This window comes from Martes martes (genome assembly GCF_963455335.1).
Source record: "Martes martes genome assembly, chromosome: 10".
Taxonomy (NCBI): Eukaryota; Metazoa; Chordata; class Mammalia; order Carnivora; family Mustelidae; genus Martes; species Martes martes.
The window spans coordinates 29,496,078-29,507,844 of NC_137898.1; positions in this window are offsets into that span (position 1 = coordinate 29,496,078).

Here is an 11,767-nt window from a genome sequence, read left to right on the forward strand (position 1 = left end):
CCCATCTCAGTGCTGGGTAGGAAGCATTTCTGAGTATTTTAGTAGATTCTCTTCCCTAACCAATAGCTCCTTCATTAGGCGGCTTGTGCCAGGAGAAGCAGACAGGCTGGTGCCAACAGTTGATGATGCATGTTGCAAGGTTCCTTTGTAAGCCACATGTCATTTAGTCCCTGCAACCATCCTGGGAAGGGTAGGTGCAATGACAGGGGCCCAGCAATGAGGAGGTGACTTGCCAGGCCAGTGAGTGAGGCCCAGGGTTCTGAGACAGGTCACCCTGACACCAAAGCCCATGTTTCTTTCACTATTTGAGAAATTTGTTGTAGTCTTACTCCAGACCATTTCTTCTAGATAAGTGGTTAAACGATCTCCTTGTACAAGTTCACCTCCTCCCTAGGATCAGAAAGAGACAATCAGTTTCTGCTGGGTTGGACTCATGGTCTGTTGTTTGCATTTATTTCTTGAATTATTTTTGTCTTCCATCCTTAGACAAAATTTCAATAAGCAACAGAAAACCTTCAGTTGAAATTGGCCCATAGGAAAGTAGAGACTGAGTAAGATACAGCTTTGTCTCTAAAAGTCCTTTACTCCTTACAGCATGTGATAGAACTTGAAGGCAGAACCCAAGTTCAACTGAGGACTGAGGGAAGGGCAAATCACCACCTATTCTTAGGAAAAAGAAATTCTCACAGATTGTAGAGTTGAAGACTGACTAATCTTTGGTTACTTGACCTTGGAATAAAGCAAATGGAAAGAGGCTGAAATTTATTTTTTTTAAAGATGTGTATTTCCAGAGAAATTCATGCCTTGCAAGCAATAAAAGCCTGTAATTACTTAGCCATTAAGGCAATCCACAAACTCTTAAATCCATAGGTATAAAATGATCTTGTAATTCATACACCCCCCCACCAAGAGCTTTCTTTCCAAATCTTTTTTATTTTTATTATATATTAAATTTATTATTATTTTTAATTCTAATATAATTAATGTACACTGTTATATTAGTTTCAGGTGTTCAATATACTGATTCACCAATTTTGTACATTACTCAGTTGTTCATCATGATAAGTGTACTGTTAATCCCCTTGATCTATTTCACCCAACCCCCCTCCCAGGTGCCTCCCCTCTGGCAACCACCGGTTTGTTCTCTATGTTTGAGAGTCTGTTTTTTTGTCTCTTTTTGCTTTGTTTTGTTTTGTTTCCACATATGAGTGAAATTATATGGTATTCATCTTTTTCTGACTTGACTTATTTCCCGTAGCATTTACCCTCTAGATCCATCCATGTTACTGGAAATGGCAAGATTTCGTTCTTTTTTATGGCTGAATAATATTCAAATATTATTCATATATATATATATCTATATATATATATATATACACACATGTATACTCTCTCTCTCTCTCTCTATATATATATATATATAACTCCACATTTTCTGTACCCATTCATCTATCGGTGGACATTTGGATTCCTTCTATATTTTGGCTAATGTAAATAATGCTGCAATAAACATAGAGTGCATATACCTTTTCAACTTAGTGTTTTATATTCTTTAAGTAAATAGCCAGTAGCGGAATTACTGGATTGTGTGGTAATTCTATTTTTACTTTTTTAAGGAACCTCCAGACTGTTTTCTACAACCACTGCATTCCCACCAACAGTGCACAAGAGTTATTTTTTCTCCACACCTTCACCAACACTTAACTGTTTCTTGTGTTTTTTATTTTGGTTGTTCTGACTGGTGTGAGGTGATATTGTGCTTTTGATTTGCATTTCTCTGATGATTAGTGATGTTGAGCATCTTTTCATGTGTCTGTTGGCCATCTGGGTGTCTTCTTTGGAGTAATGTCTGTTCATGGTTTCTGCCTATTTTTTAATTGGTTTATTTGTCTTTTTGGTGTTGAGTTGTATAAGTTCTTTATATATTTTGGATGGTAACCACTTTGCGGATATATCATTTGCAAATATATTCTCCCATTCAGTAGATTATCTTTTTGTTTTGTTGATGATTTCCTTTGCTGTGCAGAAGCTTTTATTTTCATGTAGTCCCAATAATTTATTTTTGCTTTTGTTTCCCTTGCCTCGGGAGACCTATCTAGAAAAATGTTGCTACAGCTGATGTTAGAAACATTACTGCCTATGGTCTTTTCAAGGATTTTTATGGTTTCAGGTCTCACATGTAGGTCTTTAATCCATTTTGACTTTATTTTTTGTATGGTGTAAGAAAGTGGCTCAGTTTTATTCTTTTGCATGTAAGCTGTCCAGTTTTCCCAATACCATTTGTTGAAGAGACTGTCTTTTTCCCATTGCATATTCTTACCTCCTTTGTCAAAGATTAGTTGACAATTGAATCATAGGTATATTTCTGGGCTCTATTCTGTTCTATTGATCTGTTTGTCTGTTTTTGTGCCAGTACCATACTCTTTTTGATTACTACAGCTTTGTAGTGTATCTTGAAATCTGTGATGCCTCCAGTTTTGTTCTTTTTCAAGATTTCTTTGGCTATTTGGGGTCTTCTGTGATTCCATATAAACTTCAGGATTATTTGTTCTAGTTCTGTGAAAAATGCTGTTTGTATTTTGATAGGAATTGTATTAAATCTGTAGATGGCTTTGGGTAGTATGGACATTTTAATAGTATCTGTTCTCACAAGCCACAAGCAAGGAATATCTTTCCATTTGCTTGTGTCATCTTTAATTTCTTTCATCAGTGTTTTATTGTTTTCAGAGTACAAATCTTTCATCTTCTTGGTTAAGTTTATTTTTTGGTACAATTGTAACTGGGATTGTTTTCTTAATTTCTTTTTCTGCTACTTCATTATTACTGTATGGAAATGCAACATATATCTGTATATTGATTTTGTGTCCTATGACTTTACTGAATTCAGTTTTATCAGTTCTAGTCTATTTTGGTGGAGTTGTTAGGGTTTTCTATATATAGTATCATGTCATCTGCAAATAGTGAAAGTTTTATGTCTTCCTTACCAATGTGGAAGCCTTTCTTTTTCTTGTCTGGTTGCTATGGCTAGGACTTCCAGTACTATGCTGAATAAAAGTGGTGAGAGAGGACATCCTTATCTTGTTCAGATCTTAGGGGGGAAGCTTCCAGTTTTTCATCATTGAGGATGATGTTAGCCATGGGCTTCTCATATATGGTTTTATTTTGTTATTTATTTTGTCCTTCTAAACCTACTTTGTTGAGGATTTTTATCTCATGAATGGATGTTGTACTTTGTCAAATGCTTTGTTTGCATCTATTAAAATGATCACATGGTTTTTATCCTTTCTCCTGTTGGTGTGATTTCTCAGATTGATTGATTTTCAAATACTGAGCCACACTTACCTCCCAGGAATAAGTACTACTTGATCATGGTGAATGATTTTTTTAATGTACTTTTGGATTTGGTTTGCTAATTGTTGAGAATTTTTGCATCTATGTTCATCAGAAATATTGACCTGTAGTACTCCTTTTTTTGTACTTTTTTTTTTTTCTGGTTTGGTATTAGGGTAATGGTGGCTTCATAGAATGAATTTGTAAGATTTCCTTCCTCTTCTATTTTTGAGAAGAGTAGGTATTAACATCTAAGTGTTTGGTAGAATTCAGGGCACCTGGATGGCTGAGTCGGTTAAGCATCTGCCTTTAGCTCAGGTCGTTATCTCAAGGTTCTGGGATTGAGCCCTACATCAGGCTCCCTGCTCAGCAGGGAGTCTGCTTCTTCCTCTCCTTATGCCCCTCCCCCCACTTTCACATGCTCTCTCTCTCTCTCAAATAAATAAAGTTAATCTTTAAAAAATAAATATATATAAAAATAAATAAATATATGGGGCGCCTGGGTGGCTCAGTGGGTTAAGCCTCTGCCTTCGGCTCAGGTCATGATCTCAGGGTCCTGGGATCAAGCCCCGCATTGGGTTCTCTGCTCAGCAGGGAAGCTGCTTCCTCCTCTCTGTCTCTGCCTGCCTCTCTGCATACTTGTGATCTCTGTCTGTCAAATAAATAAATAAAATCTTTAATAAATAAATAAATATGCAGTGGAATTCACCTGTGAAGCCATCTGGTCTTGGCCTTTTGTTTGTAGGGAGTTTTTTGATTACAGATTCAATTTCATTGCCAGTAATTGGTCTGCTCAATTATTCTGTTTTTTCCTGATTCAGTTTTCAGAGGTTATATGTTTCTAGGAATTTATCCATTTTTCTTCTATATTGTCCAATTTGTTGGCATATAATTTTTCATAATATTCTCTTTGTATATTTCTGAAGTGTATTTCTGAGGTGTTAGTTGTTATTTCTCCTCCTTCATTTCTGATTTTGTTTGCATTCTCTCTCTTTTTCCATTTTTAGAAAAATATTTTATTTATTTTATTTGAGAGAAAGAGAGAGAGCAGGGGGAGGAGAAGAGGGAGAGAGAAAGAGAGAATCTCAAGCAGACTCTGCACTGAGTATAGAGCCCAACTCAGGGCTCAATCTCATACTCTGAGATCATGACCTGAGCCAAAATCAAGAGTCAGATGCTTAACTGACTAAGCCACCCAGGTGCACTCTTTCTTTTTCTGAGTCTAGCTAAAAGCATATCAATTTTATTGCTGTTTTCAAAGAGCCAGCTACTGGTTTCATTGATCTGTTTTTTGTGTTTTTAGTTTCTGTTTTGTTTATTTCTGCTCTAATCTTTATTATTTCATTCCTTCTGCTGATTTGGGTTTTGTTTGCTCTTTTTCTGCCCCCTTTAGGTGTAAGGTTAAGTTGTTATACACAAACAATGAATCATGGAGCACTACATCAAAAACAATGACCTATTGTATGGTGACTAATGTAACAGAATAATAATAATAATAATAAAAGGTTGTTTATTTGAGATTTTTCTTGTTTCTTGAGGTAGGCCTTTATGCTATAAATTTCCCTCTTAAAACAACTTTTGCTGCATCCCAAAGTTGGACAGTTGTGTTTTCATTTTTATTTGTCTCCATGTATTTTTTTTAAATTTCTCCTTTGATTTCTTGGTTGGTCCATTCATTGTTTAGTACCATATTATTTAACTTCCATGTATTTGGGTTCTTTTCTGATTCTTTTCTTGTGGTTGATTTCTAGTTTCTTAGTGCTTTGGTCAGAAAAGAGGCATGGTATGATTTTAGTCTTTTTGAATTTGTTGAGACTTGTTTTGTGGCCTAACATGTGATGTATTCTGGAGAATGTTCCATGTTGAAAAGAATGCATTCTCTGCTGTTTTAGGATGGAATGTTCTGAATGGAATGTTCTGCTCTGTTAGATCCATCTATTCCAATGTGTCATTCAAAGCCACTCTTTCTTTATTGATATTCTGTTTGGAGGATCTATCCTTTGATGTAAGTAGGGTGTTAACATCCCCTACTATTATTGTCATACTATCATTTACTTCCTTTATGTTTGTTAGTAGGTGTTTTATGTATCTGGATGCTCCCATGTTGGGTACAGAATTTTTTACAGTTGTTATATCTTCTTATTGGATTGTTCCCTTTGGATTATGTAGTATCCTTCTTTGTTTCTTGTTATAGTTTTTGTTTTAAAGTCTATTTTATCTAATATAAGTATTGCTACCCTTCACTTTCAATCTCCATGTGTCTTCAGTTCTGAAATAAGTATCTTAGGCAGGAAATAGATGGGCCTTGCCTTTTTATCCATTCCATTAACCTGTGTCTTTTGATTAGAGTGTTTAGTTCATTTACATACAAAATAATTATTGATAAGTACATACTTACTGCTATTTTGTTACTTGTTTTACTGCTGATTTTGTTTTTCTCTGTTCCTTTCTTCTCTTGCTCTCTTTCCCCATGGTTTGCTGGATTTCTTTAGTGATATACTTAGATTCCTTTACTTTATTTTTTTGCATATCTATTACTGCTTTTTTTATTTGTGGTTACTATTAGGTTTATATATAACATCTTATGCAAAAAAAATCTATATTAGGTTGATGGTCTCTTAAGTTTGAATTGATGCTTTTTTTTAAAGATTTAATTTTTAATTAATCTCTACATCCAACATGGTGCTTGAACTCACAACCCTGAGACCAAGAGTCATATGCTCTACCAACTGAGCCAGGCAGGCACCTGTGAATCCATTCTAAAAACACTAAATTTTTACTCCTCTCCTCCCACATTTTAAGTATATTGTGTCATACTTTATATCCTTATATTTTGTGACTCCCTTGACTGACTTTTATAGATATACTTAATTTAATTTAATTTTTTTAAATTAGTAAATTGGCTGTGGAAACCAACATGGGGCTTGAATTCATGACCCTGGGATCAAGACCTGAGCTGAGATCAAGAGTCAGATGCTTAACTGACTAAGCCACCCAGGTGTCCCTGGATATACTTTTTACCACTTTTGTGGTTCCTAGTTTTCTTACTCCTGCTTATGGTCTTTCCATTCAAAGAGTCACCTTTAACATTTCCTGTAAGGCAGATTTAGTTGTGATGAATTCCTTTAAATTTGATTGTCTAGAAAACTCTATCTCTCCTTCTGTTTTGAACAATAGCCTTGCTCGATGGAATATTCTTGATTGCAGTTTTTTTTTTTTTCCTTTCAGCACTTTGAATATATTATGCCATTTTCTTCTGGCCTGCAAAGTTTCTGCTGAGAAATCAGCTGATAGCCTTATGAGGTTTCCCTTGTATATAACTATTTTCTTTTCTCTTGCTGCTTTTAAAATTCTCTCCTTATCACTACATTTTAGTTACTATGTGTCTTTGTGTGGGCCTCTTTGGGTTAATTTTGTTGGGGTCTCCCCACATCTCCTTGATCTGGATTTCTGTTTCCTTTCCCAGATTAGGGAAGTTTTCAGCTATTATTTTCTCAAATAAATTTTCTTCTCCCTTTTCTCTCTTCTCCTTCTGGGATTCCTGTAATATGAATGTTGTTATGTGTGATGGTGTCACTGTGTTCCTTTAACCTATTCTCATTTTTTATTAATCGTTTTTCTTTCTCAGGTTCAGCTTGATTGCTTTCCATTACCTTGTCCTCTAGGGCACTAATCCATTCTTCTGTTTCCTCTAGTCTACTATTTATTCCATCTGGTACATCTTTAATGTCAGTTATTGAGTTCTTCATCTTTGGTTGGTTCTTTTTTATGTTTTTTATCTCTTTATAGAGGTTCTCATTGAGATCCTTCACTCTTTTCTCATGTCCAGTGACTATCTTTTTTAAAAGATTTAATTTATTAGAGAGATTGAGAATGAATGCTGGCCAGGGAGAGGGGGAGAGAGAGAGAGGGAGAAGGGTGAAGCAGACTCCCTGTTGATTAGGAAGCCTAGTGCAGGGCTCAATCCCAGGACCCAGAGATCATGACCTGAGTTGAAGTCAGACACTTGACCAACCGAGCACCCAGGCATCCCTCCAGTGAGTATTTTAATGACCATTACTTTAAATTCTCTATCAGGCATATTACTTATCTCTGTTCCATTTGGCTCTCTTGTTGTGATTTTGTTCTGTTCTTTTATTTGAGATCTATTCCTCTGTTGCCTCATTTTGTCTGTCTGTCTCTGTTTCTCTGTGTTAGGAAAGCCAGCTGTCTCCTGCTCTTGCAAGTAGTGGTCTTATGAAGAAGAGGTCCTGACCTGCCCCACAATGCAATGTCCCTTGTTCACCAGAACCTGGTGCTTCAGAGGTATCTCCTATGTGTGTGGCATGCACCTTGCTGCTGTGGCTGAGCTACTTTTTCCTTCAGTCCAGTCATCTTCAGTGACTCTCTTCACTTGTTGTGGGCAGGATTTGGGCCAGTCTGGGGCCATCTTGGCTTGAGTTGGGTGAGACCAGGCATTTGCCAGAGCTGTGGTGCCGTTGAACTGCAGGGTGCTCTCCCTGTGTTATCCCTTTGGGGGGCTTTCATTGGTGGGTGTGGCCCACAACTAGACCACCTGTCTGCCCCCAGCCCACTCCTGGGGCTACAGTCAAACTGGTGTGTGTGGTTATCTTCCCCTCTCTCTGGGGCAGGAGTCACTTTGGAGTGGCACTGGCCCCTATCAGGACTGCTCACACTTGTGGCACCCCTCCAAAGTCCTTTTTAGGTATGGCCACCTTTGTCAATGGACAAGGGGTGCCCTCCAGAAAAGACACCATTGGTAACAGATGAGCTTGCTCAAGAAAAAGAAATCTTGTAATTCCTGCTCATTAAGATGTGCATGCTATGGAACAGAGGCCACTCTGTAATGTTTCCTATGCTGCCTTATTCTAAATGAGTTTAAATTTTTTTTTAAGATTTTATTTATTTGACAGAGATCACAAGTAGGCAGAGAGGCAGGCAGAGAGAGAGGAGGGGAAGCAGGCTCCCCACCAAGCAGAGAGCCTGACACGGGGCTTGATCCCAGGACCCTGGGATCATGACCTGAGCTGAAGGCAGAGGCTTAAACCGACTGAGCCACCCAAGCGCCCCTAAATTGTTTTTATTATAGTTATTCTTTCCTTCTCTACCATTCTGTGTTGGGGTATTGGGATGATCAAACATCTATTAGCAGTGATTCATCTAACCACACGGAGCTATACCCAGATCTGAGAGAACTGAACACCATGAGGGGTCCTTATGTCAAAATTAGATCAAGCAACTTGATAATGCTTTGGATGATCTCCTTTAAGTAGAGAGGCAGAGCTGGACAACAGGAACCAAAAGCACCCCATGTGTAGCAGAAATTCATATCCAGCCTCATGGTATGAAATGGGAGCTGAGGCAGGGCTTACCCATAGGGAAAGGAGTTGTCGTAAACTACATGTGGTTGAAAATGTGGGAGAAAATGCTATGTGGACAAGAGCTGACAAATTCTGTATTGGCTGAATGACTGAATCCTATCACTATAGGACAGGAGCTCTGAACTTACTATTGCACTCCTAGTTCTTGATTTCAGGTCCTGAAACTAGTGGAAGGCAGCTTCAGAAATTCCTGAACAGGATAGACTTAGGACAGAGCAAAGGAGAGAAGAAACTTCTACTCAAGATAAATGTTCAAATAAAATTTTTAGGGCATGTAATGAGAATGAGTAGAAATAACCAGCCAATGAATACTATATATTGGAGAAATTAATTCACTGCTTATAATATGCAACTGGTATTCTGCTATCAAAATTACTTTAGGGGCACCTGGGTGGCTCAGTGGGTTAAAGCCTCTGCCTTCAGCTCAGGTCATGATCCCAGGGTCCTGGGATCGAGCCCCGCATCAGGCTCTCTGCTCCATGGAGAGCCTGCTTCCTCCTCTCTCTGCCTGCCTCCCTGCCTACTTGTGATCTCTCTCTCTCTGTCAAATAAAAAAAAAATTACTTTAAAATAAGTGCATATCATAAATTCAAGAAAATAAGTGAAGCAATAATATACTTTTAAAAAAATAAGAAAATGTAAGAAAGGGCAGCTTAAATTCAAAACTAATGGGCATGGAAAAGAACCAATTAGAAATAATCCTGGAAATAGAAACATGGTGAACTGGATATAGGCATTCCTCACTTTGCACAGTGTAGTGTTAACCCAACTTATGCACATCAGAACTGTGTCCTCACTTGCATTCTTCTGTGATCATTGAGGACACAGTTAGATATGCACAAATTTCTTAACATGATACCATGCAAGGCAAGGATGGCTTGGATCCTGGGCTGAACAAAGTCAAAGAAAGAATTCATGAATATTGGAAGCTAGTGCAAAAATTTACTGATAGTATAACACAGACAAGTAAAGATATTAAAACATGAATGGAAAACTAAGAGACATAGGGGCTAGTTTAGAGTGCTCTAAACACATTTTTTTTTAGGCTCTAGAAGAATAGAATGGAATAGAAAGAATCTTAAAGGGTCAATAATTGAAGAAAAATGTTCATTTTCAGATTTTTTTTAAAAAGTGCATATTAAGGGACACTTGGGTGGCACAGTTGGTTGAGTGACTGACTCTTGGTTTCTGCTCAGGTCGTGATCTCAGGCTCATGAGATTGAGCCCGGAGTCAGGCTCTGGGCTCAGTGTGGATCAGCTTCAGATTCTCTCTCCCTCTGCCTGTACTGATTGTGCTCTCTCTCTCTCTCTGTCTAAAGGAAATAAATCAATGGTTTTTTTAAAGTGCATATTAGTGGGGCACCTGGGTGGCTCAGTTGGTTGAGCATTCGACTCTTGATGTCTGCGTAGGTCATGATCTTGGGGTTGTGAGATAGAGTCCCAAGTTTAGCTCTATGCTTAGCAGGGAGTCTGTTTGGAATTCTCTCTGTCCCTGTCCTTCTCTCCCTACTCCCTGTGTGCTCTCTTGCTCGCTCTCTCTCTCAAATAAGTAGATCTTTTTTTTTTTTTTTAAGTGCGTACTAAGTGATGAGAGGGAAGGGCTGGGGAGGATCTCAATAAACAAGTAAAGCCTGTGAGAGAGACTCAAGGGGGCCCCAGCAGAGAACCTCATATGTGTTCCATCAAGTTCAGGGACACAAGACACAGATATGTGGCTCACATATGAGAAAGCAGCCTGTGGCAGTGGAGTAAAAGCTGTGTCTGGGAAGTAATGGACCCACCATCAACCATAAAACTGACTGCATGAGTGCTAGGGGCTGGGTGGGAATCTGGAAGAGCTACGTCAATGGAACAACATTCAAAGGGATCTGAAGGAAAGCAAGAAGAACCTATAAAAGTGCCCATGGGAGAAAGATCTGCGTTTAAATGTCTGCCAGGTCCAGAATGCCCAAAGCATTCTTACAATAGTACTGGCCAAGAAAGACCTTTCTGATCCCCATGACCTGTCCTCCCTCCCCTTGCTTCCACACAAATGGGGTTAGTGGTGGGGCGCCTGGGTGGCTCAGTGGGTTAAGCCGCTGCCTTCGGCTCAGGTCATGATCTCAGAGTCCTGGGATCGAGTCCCACATCGGGCTCTCTGCTCAGCGGGGAGCCTGCTTCCCTCTCTCTCTCTGTCTGCCTCTCTGCCTACTTGTGATCTCTGTCAAATAAATAATAATAATAATAAAATCTTTAAAAACAAAACAAAACAAAAAAACAAATGGGGTTAGTGGAACAGCTAGGGGATAGAGGAGGAAGAAAGAGAGAAGAAATTCCCATCTCTCCTAGATGGTATGTTCTTATCTGCAGTAGGACCTAGCTGGGAGAAGAGAAAAAACTTAAATGCCACACTGAGGCTGAATTTACAATTAAAGTGACCATAACATTTTATTATCTATAACTATTGATCGTCCAAGTTTTCATTCAGGAGTAGGGAAGGACTACACCTAGATTTAGAGAAACAAAAATAAAGTTGCTTTTACTATTATACCCTGGTTCATACACTGGTGGCAGTAGTTTCAAATACTGCTCCAAGTTGGAGGCCCAGATCAAAAATAAACCTACTGGTCCTGCCTAGTACCCACAAGCCCTCCGTGTAGCAAGGAGCCCACTCAAACTACATGAGAAGATCTCTTTTCTTCTTGATGTCCTGGCTTCCTAAAAAGGGGAGAAAAATCCTTCCCTCCCATGATTCAAGTCTCCTTTTCTACTCCAAGATGATCAATGGTGGGGGAATAAAAATATTTCCTTAAGGGGAAAATTGTCTCCTCCTCCCCACAAGGAGTATAAGCTAACTTACGACTCAGACAAGAAATGATAATAAGATATAGTGAATTTCCCAAAGTTGGTAGTCTTGATATTCCGTGTAGGATCCCCTTTATTCAGCATAGGGTGAGCTTTCCAGGACAGCTAGGTCTTTACTGTGGTCTTTCCTCCAGTGTGAGGCAAAGAGACAATCAGGCTGCATGCCTTGTCCTCACATGGTCTGGTCTCAGGTCCTAATTAGGTTTAAGCTC